General features: G+C 39.5%; 1 non-coding gene across 1 annotated transcript; it reads right to left on the reverse strand.

Moving 5' to 3' along the window:
- Positions 1 to 691: 691 nt before the first annotated feature.
- TRNAW-CCA (transfer RNA tryptophan (anticodon CCA)) lies at positions 692 to 763 on the reverse strand. The gene has a single exon. It is a non-coding gene; the product is annotated as a tRNA-Trp (tRNA).
- Between the last annotated feature and the right edge of the window lie 19,628 nt (positions 764 to 20,391).

A 20,391-nucleotide genomic window follows, 5' to 3' on the forward strand; every position in this document is an offset into this window, starting at 1 on the left:
TCAGAATCAGGAGATGAAAAACTAAGAGGGGCTTTTAGAGAGGGGAGATTATGATGAAGCAAAGCTGACCTCTGAAGCAGTGTAGAGAGGCTTGTTGTTCAGTTGCTCAGTTGTGTCAGATTCTTTGCAACCCCATGGACTGCAGCACGCCAGGCTTCCCTATCCTTCACCATTGCTCAAACTCATGTCCATTGAGTCAGTGATGCTAGAGAGGCTATAGGTGGGGAAATCAATTTGTAGGTGTTGCAATTATCCATGACAATTGACTCATTGGAAAAGACCCTGATGCTGGGAAAGACTGAAGGCAGGAGGAGAAGGGAATGACGGAGGATGAAATGGTTGGATGGCATTACCAACTCAATGGACATGAGTTTGAGCAAACTCTGGGAGTTGGTGGTGGACAGGGAAGCCTGGCATGCAGCAGTCCATGGGGTCACAAAGAGTCAGACACGACTGAGCAACTAACCTGAACTGAACTGAACTGAACAGTTATCCAATTGAGAGGTGATGGATACATAAATCAAGGCATGAGCAGTGACCCACTTGAATGGGACATCTTTGAAGTTGCTCAGTCATGTCAGACTCTTTGCGATCCCACGGACTGTAGCCTACCAGGTTCCTCCGTCCATGGGATTCTCCAGGCAAGAATACTGGAGAATATTCAGTATGCCATTTCCTTCTCCAGGGGATATTCCCAACCCAGGGATTGAACCTGGGTCTCCTGCATTGGAGGCAGACGCTTTAACCTCTGAGCCACTAGGGAGGCCCTTGGAGGTATTAATGGTGTAGATTTTATACTTGGGCTTCCCTCATAGCTCAGTTGGTAAAGAATCTGCCTGCAATGCGGGAGACCTGGATTCGATCCCTGGGTTGGGAAGATGCCCTGGAGAAGAGAAAGGCTACCCACTCCAGTATTGTGGCCTGAAGAATTCCATGAACTGTATAGTCCATGGGGTTGCAAAGAGTCAGACACAACTAAGTGACTTTCATTTTCACTTTCAATGATTAGGGCGGACTTCCCTGGTAGCTCAGTGGTAAAGAATCCACCTGCAATGTAGGAGATGCGAATTCAATCCCTGGGTTGGGAAGGTCCTCTGGAGAAGGGAATGGCAACCTGCTCCAGTACTCTTGCCTGGAGAATTCCATGAACCAGGGGAGTCTGGTGGGCTGTAGTCTATGGGGATCACAAAGAGTTGGACATGACTGAGCAACTAAACAACAAAACTGATTAGATTGTATGGGATGATAGGGAATGGAAGAGCTTCAAGGTGTATGGTTTCTTTCTTGGGAGATTGGTTAGATAATGATGTTTGCAATGAGATAGAAAATGCAGAAGAGTGGACATAATTTTCAAGTGTGAAAATATAAGTTCATTTTTTCATATATAAAATTTGAAGTGCTTTGAGGATATACAGGATGAGACCCTCAGAGATGATTGGTTATATTTGCCTTGACTCCCATACAATTGTTTTGTTAACAGTTATATATCTACATGCCATCAGCCTTTAGGTGGTGGATATAAAATTCTTAAAATTAAAAATACAATCTTAGAAGAGAATACTAAAAGCTTTGAAGGAATCAGAAATATCATCATGTGTGGGTTCGATCCATGAGTCAGGAAGATCCCTTAGAGACGGAAATGACAAGTCACTCCAGTATTCTTGTGTGGGAAATCCCATGGACAGAGGAGCCCAGCGGGATACAGTCCACGGGGTCACAGAGAGTCAGACAGGACTGAGTGACTGAGCACAGCACACAGAGAATCATGGAATGGCAAATGGGAAAGTCTTTATTCCAAGATCTGGGAATGGAAGGTGAGACGATAGAGAATAAGAGAATTTTAAAGAAGGATCTGTCAAAAAAGAAAAAAAAAAAAATAAAAACCTGACAAGACAAAACGCCTCAGAGAATTTTTCGGTGATAAGACTGAGATTTGTTTTAGGATTTGGCAACACTGAGTTGTTAGTGACCTTTGCTGGAATGATTTCAGTGAAGCCAGATTGCCTTAAGTGGTTAGATATGATAACAATGGGTTTAATCATTTTTTCCCCCCAAAAAAAAGCTTGGCTAAGAAAAAAGGAAGATAAAGATAGGAATAGCTACAAAGAGTTGAAGCGTCAAGGGAAAAATGTGTTTAAAATATAATTTGTTTGTGTGTTTCTCTGTGTGTGTCAGAGAGAGTGAAAGAGAGAAAGAGAAAGGACGGGCGGAAGGAAGGAAGGATAGGCTGCAGGATCTGTGAGCCTGGGAGCCTTGGGGGCCAGGAACACGTGCAGGCGTGCTGGAGTGATGGAGTGTGCTCTGCAGGATGTATAGCTGCATCCACGGCCCTGGTGTGCTGGTAGCCGGTAGCACCCCGACTGGGTGCCAGTACAGTAGCCCCCCATTGTGACAACCAAAGATGTCTCCAGACATTGCCAAGTACCCTGGGGAGAGAGGCAAGTTATTCCTGGATGAGGACCACTGGAATGGAAGAGCAGGCAGTGGAAAAGACTACTCACATAAGAGAGAGAAGAGAAAAGATAATGCAGAATGGACTGAGGTAGAAGGAGTCTCTGGGATGCAGAACTTCAATAAAGGTGCCTCCTTTGTACAGAAGAGATGTATTTTCCTCTGATACCAAAATGAGGGAGAAAAAGAGGATAGGGATGCTAGGAAATTTGCCCTTTGGGGTGGGACAGTGGTCAGAAAAACAGAAAATCAAAATGATTTCTGTTCCCTCTGTGAATTAAGGAAATGAGGTCATCTGATAAAAATGAACAAGCAACACAAGCTAAGCAGAGGCGTGAGGAAGTGGAATCATTCAGGATGATAAAGCCGAAGTGAATGTGAGAGGAAAAGGCCCCAAATTCTAGATATCTTAGGGAATGTAATTGATGCCACAGGCATGAATTTGAACAAGTTCCAGTTCAACAGAAGACTAATTTCCCCTTCAACACATCTAGTCCCTCCATTAAAGAAGTGAGGAGGGCAGCTTGCAGGGTTGATACTGTATTGGATATTTGTGGGTTAGGTAGGGGAGACGGGGAGAAGGAAATGGCAACCCACTCCACTATTCTTGCCTGGAGAATCCCGTGGACAGAGGAGCCTGGTGGGCTGCCATCTATGGGGTCACACAGAGTCGGACATGACTGAAGCAACTTAGCAGCAGCAGCAGCAGCAGCAGGGGAGATGGGATAGGAAAATAGATTGGATCACAGATAGACAAAAACATAACTTCAGAGGTTAGTGTATCTTAAGCATTATCTAGTTCAATGGTTTCTACTCTAGAGTCAATCAATGAAAAATTTTTAAAAATGAAAAGAAAATCAAATGGCATTCCTTCAACTCTTAACTCTAGAAGAGATATTCGAATATTTGCATGAGATTGTGTATAGTTCATGTTAAAAGCCCTTTTAATATCCTTTTTTGTGTACCGCATTTTCATATTTAACTACTTAGAAATAATATGCTTGTCTTTTGCTTATTGATTTGTCAGACATCTTTACATATTAAAGAAATCAACCCCATGTGTTAAGTACTATAAATATTTATCAAGTTTTCTGTTTGTCTTCTGACTTTAGTTTTATTCAGGCATTTTTAAATTAGAATGTATCAAATACATCAATATATCCTTCCAGAGAAGTTTTGTGACATACTTAGAAAGGGTTTCCCCATACAGACCTGATAAAAGCATTCTCTATGCTTTCTTTTAAATTTTTGTGGTTTTGGCTTTTTTATATTTACATTTGTGGACCACTTACAATTTATTTTGGCTTAATAAGTAAGCTAGGGATGCAATTAAGTTATTTTTAAGAGGGTGTCAATCACCTAAACATAATTTATTAAGTGCAGTCTTGTTAATATTGTTATGTGATGCCACTTTTTCCATAAAAATAAATGCACTCAGTTATTTGGGTGTGTTCATGTTTCTCTATTTATCCCATTGATGTGTTTGTTTATTTTTGGATATGGATATATTTAAGATATCCATGAGTAATACACATGATCATAGAATTACTTATTAGACTTAACTCCTCATTTTATCATGAGACCCAGAGAATTTAAATGGTTTATCAGAAGTCATTCAGGTAGTTAGTGAGAAATCCACTGGAACCCGAGTCTTGTTTCTCTGTTGAGTTTGGGTTACTCTAACACCCTTCTAACTTGTTATGAACCAATTCTATTATTAGCCATTGACTAGGTCTGTGATGAAATCAGTCATCACGAGTGGTCAGTCATTGGTTATTCAGGTGATCAGATGAAGTAGTTCAACAGATAGCTGATGGAAAAAGAAAATGTTTGGAGAAAATGACTACTCCATAATCATGAAAGTGTCTTATTCTTAATATTATGTTACAACAGACAGCAAAGGATTGTGAATCCTTTGGGTTATGGAAGAAATACTGGGCTGAGAGTGTGTGGCCCTGGAACTGGAATTTGGAGAGATGCTCAAAAAAGGATAGATAGATATTTACCATTAAAGTTATGACCAATCTAGACAGCATATTAAAAAGCAGAGACATTACTTTGCCAATAAAGGTCCATCTAGTCAAAGTTATGGTTTTTCCAGTAGTTATGTATGGATGTGAAAATTGGACTATAAAGAAAGCTGAGGGCTGAAGACTTGATGCTTTTGAACTGTGGTGTTGGAGGAGACTCTTGAGAGTCCCTTGGACTGCAAGGAGATCCAACCAGTCCATCCTAAAGGAAATCAGTCCTGAATATTCATTGGAAGGACTGATGTTGAAGCTGAAACTCCAATACTTTGGCCACCTGATGTGAAGTGGTGACTCATTTGAAAAGATCCTGACACTGGAAAAGATTGAGGGCAGGAGGAGAAGAGGATGACAGAGGATGAGATGGTTGGATGGCATCACTGACTCAATGGACATGAGTTTGAGTAAACTCCGGGAGTTGGAGGTGGACAGAGAGGTCTGACGTGCTGCAGTCCATGGGGTTGCAAAGAGTTGGACATGACTGAGCGACTGAACTGAATTGAACTGATGAACCTGTGAACTTATAATTTTCAGTGATTTGTGTAAAACTGTTTCTCTACAGAAATTATGCATTGGTTTCAGTTTTTGGAAAACTTTCTCCTTTGTGTTTGTATAAAAAAGGAAAAAAGAACATTCTGTTGATTCATTCTGCATTTGTAGTTCTTACTTCAAAGCATCACTTTGAATTTTTATTTGAGAATATATTAATATTATTAAGTGGAAAGATATTGGGTGACAGTTCTTTAGAATATTTAGGGTGTTTAGGAAAATAAATGAGCCACACAATTTCTAGGACTATCCCCCAAAGATGGAAAAGTTACTTGATCATTCAAATGTTTGCATATGATTAACAAAGTCTCATAGAATGTATGAAATATATGACTATATATTTGAGTATATGAAATACCAGTTACAAGTCAACTCTGTTGATGAAGTGGGAGATGAAGGAGTGGATTAATGTCAGTTATACCCTAAACAAAGATATTGTTTAGCTTTCTTCCCAGCCAATATGTACAGATACACTTGTATAGACTTTACCCTTATAGGATAAGAATTCTTACTATTAATATTTAAGTTAAGTGTGTTTTGATCATTCAGGAAACATTTTTTTTATCAAATTCAGGTCTACTTTGCTTTCCTTATTTAACATAAGGCAATGAGGGTAAATAATTACAATGCAGAGACAAAAAAAAAGATTTTTGAACATTGATTCCACCAAAGGGTCCATGTTGAACACTGAAGATTGCCTGGTTTGAAATTTTATCCAACTTGATAATTTGATGCCCTCTGATTTGCAAATTGCCTTAGTGCTTCCAAAATAACTGTGGATCAGTTAACTGCAGGAGAGGAGTGACTGATAATCAAACATGAATCCCTTGTTTTAAGTCTCTGTAGGAGCCTTTAGTGACATGAAAATCGTTCAGTCATGTCCAATTCTTTGCGACCCCATGGACTATACAGTCCATGGAATTCTCCAAGCCAGAATACTGGAGTGGGTAGCCTTTAGGGTTCCAATTAAATCCTAAGGCAACAAAAATTAGCTTTCTCATGGACTATGAGTTACCACATAAGCGCTACATTTTAACATTAGATGCACCCCTTTAGGGCCAAAGAAGACACTTTGGGAAACCTGCTGGTTTAGAGTTCCAAAATTGGAACTTTGAGCAAAAAAAAAAAAAAAAATGTTCAAACTGAGAGTAACCGAGTCATAAGTGAATCAGGATGTAATTTTTGGTTAAAATGATGTAATATAATGAAACACTTAAAAGATTGGCCTATTTTCCTTTCTTGGAGGTTACCTGTTTAAATTAGTTCTAATCACTTGGAATTCATTTAGTGATCCTGGTGTTGTGTGGATGCTGGCAGCTATGGAGTTCCAGAGTGATGTTAGACATATATGAAAAGTTATGAACCCAGTTAAGTCTCTGAATGATGAAGGCAGGCACTACTTATGGACAAGGCCTCAGCTTGTCATATAGAAGTGATGTGGTCAAAGTCTGGGACCCACCAGAAGCTTTTCTTTCCTACAGCTAGAGTTTATGCTACTGTGGGTAAAACCACTGGCTAGGTCTTTGGATAAATGTATATTTTCCTAGCTTCCCTTCCACATGATATCCTCTACTCAGATCAAAGACCCGGACCTCTCCTACCTCTGTCTTTCTGTATAATATATGTCCTCTAAGAGAAACCAAGCCCCACCATGTAAGTTAGCATGAAGTTAATAAACTATTGTTTCCAGGTTAGTTGCATTTAAACTTCTTTTGAAATTACTGAGTGAAAGTATATGTTACCTCTGAAAAATCTTTAATACTCATATGACACATGTATCCTTATGGATTAATTTTAAGATCAATGATTGGCCTTAAGATTTATGATTGATAAGGGGAGTTTTGCATAATTTCTTGACGATTTATGAGTGTGTGACTGATTTTGGTATATCAGACATAGACATTAAATATAATTCCTCTTATATTTGAATCAATGCATTATAGTACCCATATACACATTAAAAAGCCTTTCATATATAAGGTAAATATTTCCTCAAAGGAGTTACATATGGAGACAAACAGAGAAGAGTATCAACATCCTTTCTTTAGTTGAAAACCTTGAATCCCACATCAAGACAAATCTAGGCCGAGATCCCAGTGTTCCTAATGGAGTTTATTCCTCAATTTGCATAAGGTTTATTAGACTAAAAATTCTAAGGAAGGAACTGTGTGTGATTTCCATTAAAAAGGGCTTTCTTCTCAGGGTGAGGTTTGGGCCAGGAAATGGTTTTATCCTTTCGATCTGTGGTTTGTGGCTTGTGTTGGACAGAGATGTCTCTGACACCCTGTGAAAATGTATGACCCCTGCTCAGAAGATGCTCTAAAATCAGTGGGGGTTTTATTCTCTAATCTTTTGCTGAAAGGATGTCAAGTCAGCACATTAAGGTGTGGAGGTATGGCAAATATTGTTAGAAAAATGCAGCCGTGTTGAAATCTTGAGAGTGCTTCCTTCTCAGAATTGCAGGGAAAGACACATGATGACACATGTTGTAAAGCTGTGCTGGAAATTCAGACTCATGCTGAAATCTTAGAAAAAGATAGTGAGATGTGGTGAATCATGAATTATGAGGGCAGTCCAGGGCCAGGGTTATAGAGCAATTTCAAGTTGGGTATTCCAGTGAATAGAGAGAAGAGAAGAGAAAAAACAGGGCATTTTAGGTGGAGAAAACAGGATTATCCAATCCCCAGGGATGTGGAGACCACAGGAGGATCACAGAAAAGTGAGACTGAAAACCAACAGGGTGGAAGGAGCTGGTTGGTTGCAAAGATATACTGCTAGGCAGTATAAGAGCTCCAAATGTCAGCTAGGAATTTGGACTGTTTGCTATAGGGAAGTGTACTCTGTGATCAAAATAATGGTTTGGATGGCATAGAAAGTGGAAGCAGGATCCATCAACATTCAACAGAAACTGAGAAGAGAGAGCAATTATCTCTTTCTTTTTGGTTACCAAAACAAGGGGATAATGACAGGACGTGAACAATAAGAGCAAAATTGGAAATATGCAATCTAGCGTCCAAGATTACCTTTCTAATCAAACTATTCTTGTGGTGTGATCTTGGCTTTGAGTCATTCCATCAGTTCAGTTCAGCCGCTCAGTCGTGTCCAACTCTGCAATCCCATGAACTGCAGCATGCCAGCCAGGCCTCCCTGTCCATCACCAACTCCCGGAGTTCACTCAAACTCATGTCCATTGAGTCGGTGATGCCATCCAGTCATCTCATCCTCTGTTGTCCCCTTCTCCTGCCCTCAATCTTTCCCAGCATCAGGGTCTTTTCCAATGAATCCATTCTTTACATTAGGTAGCCAAAGGATTGGAGTTTCAGCTTCAGCATCAGTCATTTCAATGAATATTCAGGACTGATCTCCTTTAGGACTGACAGGTTGGATCTCCTTGCAGTCCAAGGGACTCTCAAGAGTCGTCTTCAACACCATGGTTCAAAAGCATCAATTTTTCATTGCTGTTTTCTTTATAGTCCAACTCTCACATCCATACATAACTACTGGAAAAACCATAGCTTTGACTAGATGGACCTTTATCAGCAAAGTAAGGTCCCTGCTTTCAAGCATCTTTTAATTTCATGGCTGCAGTCATCATCTGCAGTGATTTTGGAGCCCAAGAAAATAAAGTCTGTCACTGTTTCCATTGTTTCCCAATCTATTTGCCATGAAGTGATGGAACTGGATGCCATGATCTTAGTTTTCTGAATGTTGAGTTTTAAGCCAACTTTTTCATTCTCCTCTTTCACTTTCCTCAAGAGGCTCCTTAGTTTCTGTTGGCTTTCTGCTCTAAGGGTGGTGTCATCTGCATATCTGAGGTTATTGATATTTCTCCCAGCAATCTTGATTCCAGCTTGTGCTTCATCCAGCCTGGCATTTCACATGATGTACTCTCCATAGAAGTTGAATAAGCAGGTTGACAATATACAGACTTGATGTATTCCTTTCCTAATTTGGAACCAGTCCAAATTGGTTCCATGTCCAGTTCTAACTATTGCTTCTTGACCTGCATACAGATTTCTCAGGAAGCAGATAAGTTCTGGTATTCCCATCTCTTGAAGAATTTTCCACAGTTTGTTGTGATCCACACAGTCAAAGACTTTGGTGTATTCAATAAAGCAGAAGTAGATGTTTTTCTGGAACTCTCTTGGTTTTTCTATGATCCAATGGATGGTGGCAATTTGATCTCTGGTTCCTCTGCCTTTTCTAAATCCAGCTTGAACATCTGAAAGTTTTCGGTTCACGTATTGTTGAAACCTGGCTTGGAGATTTTGAGAATTACTTTGCTAGTGTGTGAGATGAGTGCAATCGTGTGGTAGTTGTAACATTTTTTGTCATTGGCCTTCTTTGGAATTGGAATGAAAACTGACCTTTTCCAGTTTTGTGGCCACTGCTGAGTTTTCCAAATTTGCTGGGATATTGAGTGCAGCACTTTCACAGATCATCTTTAGGATTTGAAATAGCTCAACAGGAGTTCCATCACCTCCACTAGCTTTGTTTGTAGTGATGCTTCCTAAGGCCCACTTGACTTCTCATCTAGGATGTCTGGCTCTAGGTGAGTGATCACACCATCGTGGTTATCTGAATTATTAACATCTTTTTTTGTATAGTTCTGTGTATTCTTGCCACCTCTTCTTTATATTTTCTCCTTCTGTTAGGTCCATACCATTTCTGCCCTTTATTGTGCCCATCTTTGCATGAAATATTCCCTTGGTATCGCTAATTTTCTTGGAAAGACCTCTAGTCTTTCCCATTCTATTGTTTTCCTCTATTTCTTTGCATTGATCACTAAGGAAGGCTTTCCTATCTCTCCTTGCTATTCTTTGGAACTCTGAATTCAGATGAGTGTATCTTTCCTTTTCTCCTTTGTCTTCAGCTTCTCTTCTTTTCTCAGCTATTGTAAGACCTCCTCAGACAAACCATTTTGCTTTTTTACATTTCTTTTTCTTGGGCATGGTCTTGATCACCACCTTCTGTACAAGGTCACAAACCTTTGTCCATAGTTCTTCAGTCACTCTGTTTATCAAATCTAATCCCTTGAATCTGTTTTGTCAGCAGCAGACAAAACGTGGTCCACTGGAAGTGGAATGGCAAACCACTTCAGTATTCTTGCCTTGAGAACCCCATGAACAGTATGAAAAGCAAAAATATATGACACTGAAAGATGAACTCCCCAGGTCAGTAGGTGCCCAATATGCTACTGGAGAAGAGTGGATAAATAACTGCAGGAAAAATGAACAGACGGAGCCAAAGCAAAAGCAACATTGAGTTGTGGATGTGACTGGTGATGCAAGTGAAGTCTGATGATAGAAAGAACAATATTACATAGAAACCTGGAATGTTAGGTTCATTAATCAAGGTAAATTGGAAGTGGTGAAACAGGAGATGGTAAGAGTGAACACTGACATTTTAGGAATCAGTGAAATGAAATGGACTGGAATCGGTGAATTTAATTCAGATGACCATTATATCTACTACTGTGGGCCAAACTCCTTAGAAGAAATGGAGTAGCCCTCATAGTCAACAAAAGAGTCTAGAATGCAGTACTTGGGTGCAATCTCAAAAGTGACAGAATGATCTCTGTTCATTCCCAAGGCAAACCATTCAATATCACATTAATCCAAGACTATGCCCTAACCACTAATGCTTAAGAAACTGAAGTTAAAGAGTTCTCTGATGACCTACAAGACCTTCTGGAACTAATACCAAAAAAAGATGTCCTTTTCATCATAGGGGACTGGAACACAAAAGTAGGAAGTCAAGAGATACCTGGAGTAACAGGCAAGTTTGACCTTGGAGTACAAAATGAAGCAGGGCAATGGCTAACAGAGTTTTGCCAAGAGAACACACTGGTCATAGCAAACACCCTCTTCCAACAACACAAGAGACAACTCTATACATGGACATCACCAGATGGTCAATACCAAAATCAGATTGATTATATTCTTTGCAGCCATGGATGGAGAAGCTCTATACAGTCAGCAAAAACAAGACCAGGAGCTGACTGGGGTTCAGATCATGAGCTTCTTATTGCAAAATTCAGACTTAAATTGAAGAAAGTAGGAAATCCACTAGACCATTCAGGTATGACCTAAATCAAATCCCTTCCAATTATACAAGTATCTTCTAGGATGTCAGTAATTAACATTTTGCTTAAATGGGCCAGAGTCATTTTCTTTTGCTCGTGATGAGAACTCTGCCTAATATAAAAACAGGTACCCAAAGTGGGTCTAAAGACAACATTCCAGAATAGGAGGAGGAGCTAGATTCTGTGTGCTGGAGCTGGATCTCTTTCCAACTGTTTATTCAGCTGGCTGACAGAAGTGTCTATTCAGTGTCGGTCAACTGTAAATAAAGTGGAGATACCAGAGTTACCTAGGCAGTGTCAGGAAAGCATCCTAATACTCTGGAATACATGAATATTAAAGTGAATTTACTACATATGAACAACCTACCCGATCTTCAAATCCGTATCGTTAAGAGGGCACAGAAGATTTTCCCTTCAACAAAGCCTAGGGAAACCTGCTGGTAAGGGGAGAATTAGTTTATGAGGATAAATGGTCCCTGCTGCAGTGATGAGAAGACACTGTGAAGGGGTAAGAGGCAAACCTATTGGGAAGCCCTTTCCTTCATTCCAGGGATGTGCGGTATTACCTGGACCAGAGTGGTGGAGGTGGCTCAAAGTGATCAGATTCTGAATGCATTGTAAAGATACATTTAGAGACAATAGGTTATATGGATGGATCAAATAGGGTGTGAGGGGAAAAAGAGAAAATGAAGGTTCCAAACATTTTTTTACTTGAGCAACTTTGAAGATGCAATTGCACTTAACCAAGATGGGAAAAGTTGCTGGCACAGCAAGTTTAGGGCAGGAATCTTGGAGTTAAGTTTTGAACATCCTGAGTTTGGGATAACTCATAAACATCAAGCGGAAATGTGGAGTTAGGAGCTGGAAATACTAATTGTAGGTCTTTAGGAGGTGTCAGACTTTATTTTTTTGGGCTCCAAAATCACTGCAGATGGTGACTGCAGCTATGAAATTAAAAGACACTTACTCTTTGAAAGAAAAGTTATGACCAACCTAGATAGCATATTCAAAAGCAGAGACATAACTTTGCCAACAAAGGTCTGTCTAGTCAAGGCTATGGTTTTTCCAGTGGTCATGTATGGATGTGAGAGTTGGACTGTGAAGAAGACTTAGTGCTGAAGAATTGATGCTTTTGGAGAAGACTCTTGAGAGTCCCTTGGACTGCAAGGAGATCCAACCAGTCCATTCTGAAGGAGATCAGCCCTGGGATATCTTTGGAGGAAATGATGCTGAAGCTGAAACTCCAGTACTTTGGCCAACTCATGCGAAGAGTTGACTCATTGGAAAAGACTCTGATGGTGGGAGGGATTGGGGGCAGGAGGAGAAGGTGACAACAGAGGATGAGGTGGCTGGATGGCATCACTGACTTGATGGACGTGAATCTGAGTGAACTCCAGAAGTTGGTGATGGACAGGGAGGCCTGGCATGCTGCGATTCATGGGGTTGCGAAGAGTCGGACATGACTGAGCAACTGAACTGAACTGAACTGAACTGAGGAGGTGATAGGATGGAGATTCAATTTGGAAACCATCAACACAAAGGCAGTATCTTCAATAAAAAGACTATGTGAGATTTCCAGAGTGTTTAAAGAAGAAAAAGACAATAATTAATTATTTATATGTGCCACCATTATGAAATCTGGGAGGAAAGGAGGAATACTCAAGAGACTCAGAAAAAGGGACTTCCATTTTGAGCATGTGTTTTGCAAATTTCTAAATGCTCATCAATTCTATAGTTTCTCTGCTAATTCTCACAGAATCATTACTTAACAGAAAATGACTTTTCTCTTTTTATTAATGCATGTGCTTTTTCTTCTTTCTCTTGTTTTATTACATTAGACAGAATTTCCTGTTCTCTGTTGGTAATAAATGTGCTCCCTAGACATATTTTATATACTCACCATTGGGCATATTTCTCTTGAGATAATAGTGGTGCAATGAATAATGAATCTGACTATGGATCAAAAGATTCTAGGCTTATTACTCTGGCCCAGAACTAAAAAGGAATATATCTAACATTTGCCACTGAGTGTTATGGTGGTGAATAGTCTATGTAAAGACATGCTTGTTTTTTCTAGATTTACAAAGATTTTACTTCAAAGTCATTTTCTGCATCTACTGAAATGATCAATGATTTTTCTTTAAGACCTATGATGATTTATTTTCTTATGCTGAATCATTTATAATTCTAAAATAAATCCTATTTGATCATGACAGATTATATTTCTAATACATAGTTGAATTAAATTAGCTAATGTTTTAATTATGAGATTCATATAATGTTAAATAGTATATAATTTTTAATCATATAAAATACTATTTTAATTTGGAGGCATATCACTTTTTATTTTGTACTAGTCTTAGCAGATATTGAACGAATAGATAAATAAGTACTTTTACAAGTTTTCATTCTTTAATTATTTTCTTCTGGAGAAAAACTTGTTTAAGGATTGTATTTTATTTGAAGTTTGATAGAATCATATTTTAAGTCATCTGCCTTTATGATTATTTAAGGGGAAATATTAATTACCATTTTTGATTCTATAAAATTTATTATCTGCAAAAATCTTGTACTTTTTATCAGCTAGTTTTGCCAATTAATTTTGTAAATTGTACTAAAAATTTATCTCATATATCTTATTTGTTGGTGTATAATTGTGCATAGTATTACTTTAACATTTGTTTTATCTCTAGTTATATCCTTGTTTTCATTCCACATATTTTTAAAGTTTGCAATTATTTCTTAATCTGTCTTATTTGGATTTAGTCTATTAATGCTCTTTTCAGAAAATCAAGATTCAGTTTTATAATTTTTCTTACTTAATTTCATTGCTTTCTGGCTTTATTTTTTATTGTTTCCTTTTTGTTTATTCTGTGCTTATAGTTTAACTTTTTGAATTGAACCTTAGTTTATTGTTTTTAATATATTTTTCTTTCTGATATTTGAATACATATACTCAAAACTCTATTTGTGCACATAATAAATATTATTATCCCAATGTACACTGAGTAAGAAAGAAAAGACATGAAATTCCTTCAGTTAGCATTTGGGTGAAAGACCTGTTACATTCTGGGGATTGCTGTGTGTGCCAGGAGCAGCAGGTCTTGTGTTTAGATGAACGTGCCGTGCTCTAGGGCATCTGTAAGGAGTTTTCAGGCATTTCTTCAAACCAGGAAAGAAAGACAAGAGGAGATATTAATGTGCTTTATTCTCCTGGATTTGGGCATAACTGGTAAACCCACTTAGAGATTTGCTAACACACTAAAACAGCAGTCCCTAACCTTCTTGGTACCAGGGACTGGTTTTGTGGAAGACAGTTTTTCCATGGACATGGGACTGGCTTAATTTAATCATTTGAAATTATTCATTTTGAATAATTGAGTGGGTTTTCCTGTAGTGACCAATTTGGTGGTCACCAATCTGCTTTGCTATTAGCATGAAATCTGCTCAAGGAAAACATGAGAAAAATTTTTTTAAATGTTTTAAAATGAAAGTGACTACTTGGAAAGATCAAGAGAAATCAACTTAGGGATGAGAGTCATGGATTTCCTAAATTTTGAAAATATTCTTTCACCTTAAAGATATCTATGCGGATCGTATGTCTCAATATTTATTTTGTTGCAATTGATATTTTAGAATGCTACTACAATTCAAGATTGCTATGAATTCATTTAAAATATTACATTTGAACCTTTAAGACATAAGACATAATCTGCAAAGAAGACAATAATTACAGCATTACAAACATTTTTTTATATCTTATTTACTTATTCATTGATTAATGGATTCAACCTTTCATTCATTCATTCATTTCATTCCATGAAATCTTTTCTTGTGAACAAGAACTGGCTGGTGGGATCACTGACATTAAGAAAAACAAACATAAATAAACAAGACAAATTCTTCCCAGTGGATTCAGCTCAGAATTTTGTGGGTTACTCTGTTCTCAATTTATACTCTTTTGCTGTTGTTTAACCTCAAGAGGAGTAAAATTTGTGCACGATCTCAGAAGATTCTTTCCATGATGACTCTATTAAGGACAGCAGTAATCCAAGACATGGAATTAGAATTAAAGATGACATTTTTCCTACCTTTATTTTAAAAGACTCCCTATTTCTTGGCTGAGGAAGAAAAATAGGCAAAGAAACATGGATGGTGATGAAAGCAAAATGAGGCCACATCAGATTCCTTAGGGATGTTTTTCGAGAACATTTTATCCTTTAAAAAATGTTGCTCTTGTTTCATTGCCAAGGTCAGTGAGAACTTGGATAATCCCCCAGGTATGAACTAACTGTTTAAATGTGACCTGGCAAGTAACATATTCATTCCATCCTCTTTAACTTAAAAGTATTTGCAATATTTCTCATTCATGATAAGTTGAAATACACTGTACCACATTCACTCATTTTTTTCCTATGCTTTTTTGTTTTAGAAAAAGACAGATACATCTTCCCCTCAGAACTCAAATAGCACACGTGTACTTGGTACATGGCTCTGAGGAGGAAAATTCCACATGAATGGTCCCAGACAGAGAGAGGAGAGGTGGATTTGAAATGATTCTCCAGTAAGGAAAAAGCAACGGCATTTTCAAAATAAAAAAGAGAGTGATATGCAAATGAAGTTTAAAAGGACTACAGAAGGAGAAAATAAAGTTTAAAAGAACTACAGAAAGAGCCAGAAATGGATGCAAATGACTGGCGTGGACCCTAAAAGAAAGCTGTCACACGTCTTGCATAGTGACTGGCCCAAGTAGTGAAGGATTTTTATATCAGCTTCAGAAAGTCTCTGAAACCAGTTTCCTACATCCTCTTTAATGGAGCAGATTTATTGAGTGTAACGTTCCTTCCGTCCCACCCGCCGTCTGCTATGCTTCAGTGGAGAGAGGAATGGATGCAAATAGCTGGGTGATAATTCTTGATGTTGCAGTGTGTACCAGGGCCATTACATGACTCAAACTATACAACCCTAAAGCAAACATTCTCACTGTGAGGATTCAATGCTGTAACATCACCCATGAACTGAGCATCGGTGAAAGCATTTCCTTTTGAACCTCTTTGATTTTTGCTTGGCTTTGAAAGGCAGATTCTCCCCACCTGTTTGAGCATCACGGCTACCTCCCTTACAAGGAGGCATGTGTAGGCTTACCTGTTATGCCTTGTTATGCTTAGGCAGCCCTGTTACTCTTGAGCCTTTGAGCAGCTTCTGGCGGTGCAATCCCAGAAGAAACACCAGATGATGTAGAGCTGGATAACGTGAGGCAGTGTAAGGAGTGTGGAGGGGTGAGTGTGCACTTGGGAATGGCCAGGGCTGAAATGAAACTGGTTTTGCTTACACGGTAGGGTCCCGTTTGTGACCTCTCACAATTAGAACTGCCATCCTCTGCAGGTTTCTCTCTCCTGTTTTCCTTGCAGGCGGTTGTCTTCTGCAGAAACCTTTCCCTCACAAGTTGAGAGAGGACGGCAGTGCTCTCCTGTTTGTTCTGGTGCCCTTGCTGAACTGAACATCCTTGTCTGGTTGCAGCTGGGCATGAGCCAGTTCTACAAGCAAATCCAAGAGAGACTCCTTGGCGTTCACATAATTCAAAGAACAGAAGCCAGAACCCATGTGGTTCAACCTGAGTCTGCCCTGTGACTGGTTGGAAGCAGTCACGGGTTGCACTGTGTTTCCTCAAAAGATGCTGAAATCCTAGCCCAGGTGCTGCAGAATGTGAATTTATTTAAGAAGGAGTCTTTGCAGATATAATTAGTTCAGTTAGAATGAGGATAGACTGAAGTATGTAGGTCCTTGATCCTATATAGCTTCTGTGGTGGCTCAGATGGTAAAGAATCTGCCTGCAATGTGGAGAGCTGGGTGCAATCCCTAGGTAGATCCTATGTGACCCTCCTCTGGAAGCATCAGAAAAAGCATAGCCAGCAGCCTTGATTTTGGACTTTGAGTCCCCAAAACTGTGGGAAAATAATTTTCTTTGTTTTAAGCCATCCAGTTTGTGGTCCTATGTTACACTAGTCAGAGAAAATGCATTCAAGGGTATTTTAGATGAATTTAAGTAAAAACAAAACAGATACTATTGACCTTGTCCAAACCTCCATTATTCAAGGACTCTAGAAATCCAAGTTTGGCTCAGATTTTTACACTGTTCCAGGTACATATTCCTTTTAAAAAAGACAACAGAGCAGGTAAAATGACTCTCCCTCCTTGCCAGTTGCTGTCTACACTGGCAGGCTTGGAAGCAGGTAGCCCTTGAGGATGCTCCCAGCAAGGAGTTCTCCTTTCCTAAAGCTACGTGAGTATTCTAACCTTATTCCCACATATGCCCTGAAGGATAAATCTCCCTTCTACAAATAGTGGGGCATTTCCCTGTCTGTTAAAGGAAAAGCGAGTCAAACATTTCATATACTTAACAATACATTGTTCTTGTTCAGTTGCTAAGTCATATCTGACTCTCTGCGACCTCATGGACTCTAGCCAGCCAGACTCCTCTGTCCTCCACTATCTCCCAGAATTTGCTCAAATGCATGTCCACTGAGTTGGTGATGCTGTCTAACCATCTCTTCCTCTACTGCCTTCTCCTTTTGCAAATCATTCTAGACATTAATTACATAGAATCTAAGGTAAACTCCTAATATTTGCTGTGAAGCATAAATTACTCACACGTGGCGGCCATCTATGATTCAAGATGAACTAAACCTCATGTGATACATTTAGTGCATTCAATTGCATAATAAATCACCATTAAGTCAGAAAAAAGAAATTCACATTAAAGAGATCAGATACACAAGTCTTTTAAAATAATTTACATTTCAAAAGGAAAGACTCACCAGCAAGCTAACATTTCTAAAGTGGATGGTCACAATTACAAGATCTCAAGAGACATGTGTTTTCTCGCCCTAAGTGGTGCTGTAATTTCTTCTCACGACACAGAGTCTCTGGACAAACCTGGTCACATAAAGCAGATACCATTTGCAGCTCTGTTTAGGGAATTCTCTTTCCTATAGAGATCTAAGCTAGGCTTGGGGTAAAGCTACTTCTTGGAGAACTTTGCCTTTTAAATGATGTCCTTAGTAGCAAAGACCTTCCACTAAATAACAGAGGACTAAAATTTTCTGAGGTTATGTAACAAGTATGCTTTCCTTAATCCCAGCAGATGTGCATATTTGAGGTCCGAAAATTGTATTTTTGGTTTCAATCACAAGGGAACACCTTATAAATATTTATCCAAAGAGTAAATTACTACTACTATTGGGACCATTATGTGATGACTTCTTTCGGAATATTTCTTTACTCATTCTCGACCCCACCTGTAACATATATTGCCTACTATGTGCCATGCCTTAGGCCAAGAATTATAAGGTAAATAGCCTGGACCAAGGGTCCATTCCTCCATCAAGGAGTTATAGGCTATTCAAGAGGATAAAAGCAAACATCAATACCTAAGCAGCACACTTAATTGGTATCTGGGCTCCAGGCTCCCTGATGATTCAGACGCAGCAGGCTTGTTCAGAGAGCCAGTGAGGAAGACGATCTGAGTGTGTGAAGACAGACTAGTCTGAGGCTGAGAGTGACTTCTGGGGATTCAACTTTCTGGCAATTTGAGAACAAGAGTCCCTCTATCTGTAGAATCACTCTGTTTTATGACCTGGTGACCCCGTCTTGCACATTAATGAAAAACTGGAATTATTTCAGGCAACCACAGTAGTTTTTGGAATGAAGTGGAATTGAACCTGTAATTTTTAGATACAATTACAGCTAAAGTTGCACTATCAAGAGATGTGACAGAAAGATCAGGTGGCCATTCCTAATTTCACAAGGTGAGGAAGTGAATCCTCTCATGGGCTGGAGCAGGGCGGAGCCAGGTACTGGTGATCTGCAGAGATGCCCACTGCTCATAGTGAGCACAGTTAGTTTATAGTCTGGGCCTAGTGCCTGGAAAATCCCATGGACGGAGGGGCCTGGTGGGCTGCAGTCCATGGGGTCGCTAAGAGTCAGACACGACTGAGCGACTTCACTTTCACTTTTCACTTTCATGCATTGGAGAAGGAAATGGCAACCCACTCCAGTGTTCTTGCCTGGATAATCCCAGGGATGGGGGAGCCTGGTGGGCTGCCGTCTATGGGGTCGCACAGAGTCGGACATGACTGAAGCGACTTAGCAGCAGCAGCAGCAGTTGTCCTAACAGGTTCAGTTTCTGTTCTGGTATTTTGAGAGCATGGTATCATGGGGATTTGTTTACCTATGTACCAGGTTATTTTTTGATGGTGTGATGGTGGTTGTTGAAAAATTCTTTCTCAGAAGTTTTGAGAACTGACACCACTGTATTACACCCCAAATAAACTTTTCATTCGCTTCTGCCAAGCACCTCTGGCCACTATGTGTCTGGTAGTAAATAGAACTTAACACTTCAGTTCAGTTCAGTTCAGTTCAGTCGCTCAGTTGTGTCCGACTCTTGCGACCCCATGAATCACAGCACGCCAGGCCTCCCTGTCCATCACCAATTCCCAGAGTTCACTCAGACTCACATCCACTGAGTCAGTGATGCCATCCAGCCCTCTCATCCTCTGTCGTCCCCTTCTCCTCCTGCCCCCAATCCCTCCCCAATCAGAGTCTTTTCCAATGAGTCAACTCTTCACATGAGGTGGCCAAAGTACTGGAGTTTCAGCTTCAGCATCATTCCCTCCAAAGAAATCCCAGGGCTGATCTCCTTCAGAATGGACTGGGTGGATCTCCTTGCAGTCCAAGGGACTCTCAAGAGTCTTCTCCAACACCACAGTTCAAAAGCATCAATTCTTCAGCGCTCAGCCTTCTTCACAGTCCAACTCTCACATCCATACATGACCACAGGAAAAACCATAGCCTTGGGAAGATACAAACTTAGACTGCAAGTCTTCACAGAGGCTAAGTAATTTCTAGTTCAGAGCAACCATGGGTGTGTATAGTGTTTGGCTCCCAGATTCAATTGAAAGAAGATGCAAACTGATTCTCCAGGGTGATTGGTCCCTGGGATCTGCTCTCTTCTTCCTGAAAAGTCACCCAAACCAGACTTTGGCTTGGTAACTGCTCTTCCAATGAGTAAATGCTCTCAGAGCAAAATCAGTTTTGTGCCCTAGGATTACCTCTCTGGAATATGGCATTTTTCACCCCCAGATTTTGGTCCCATAATTCTTTACTTTCTTTTTGAGATTTTTAAAAATATTAACTTACATTTTATTGATTCATAAAATTTGTCCTGAGTCCGAAGTTGAGTTAAACTGTTTCGCTTGCTATAATGCAGAAGCCCCTGAT

The sequence above is a fragment of the Bos indicus genome, chromosome 27 (genome assembly GCF_029378745.1).
Source record: "Bos indicus isolate NIAB-ARS_2022 breed Sahiwal x Tharparkar chromosome 27, NIAB-ARS_B.indTharparkar_mat_pri_1.0, whole genome shotgun sequence".
NCBI lineage: Eukaryota > Metazoa > Chordata > Mammalia > Artiodactyla > Bovidae > Bos > Bos indicus.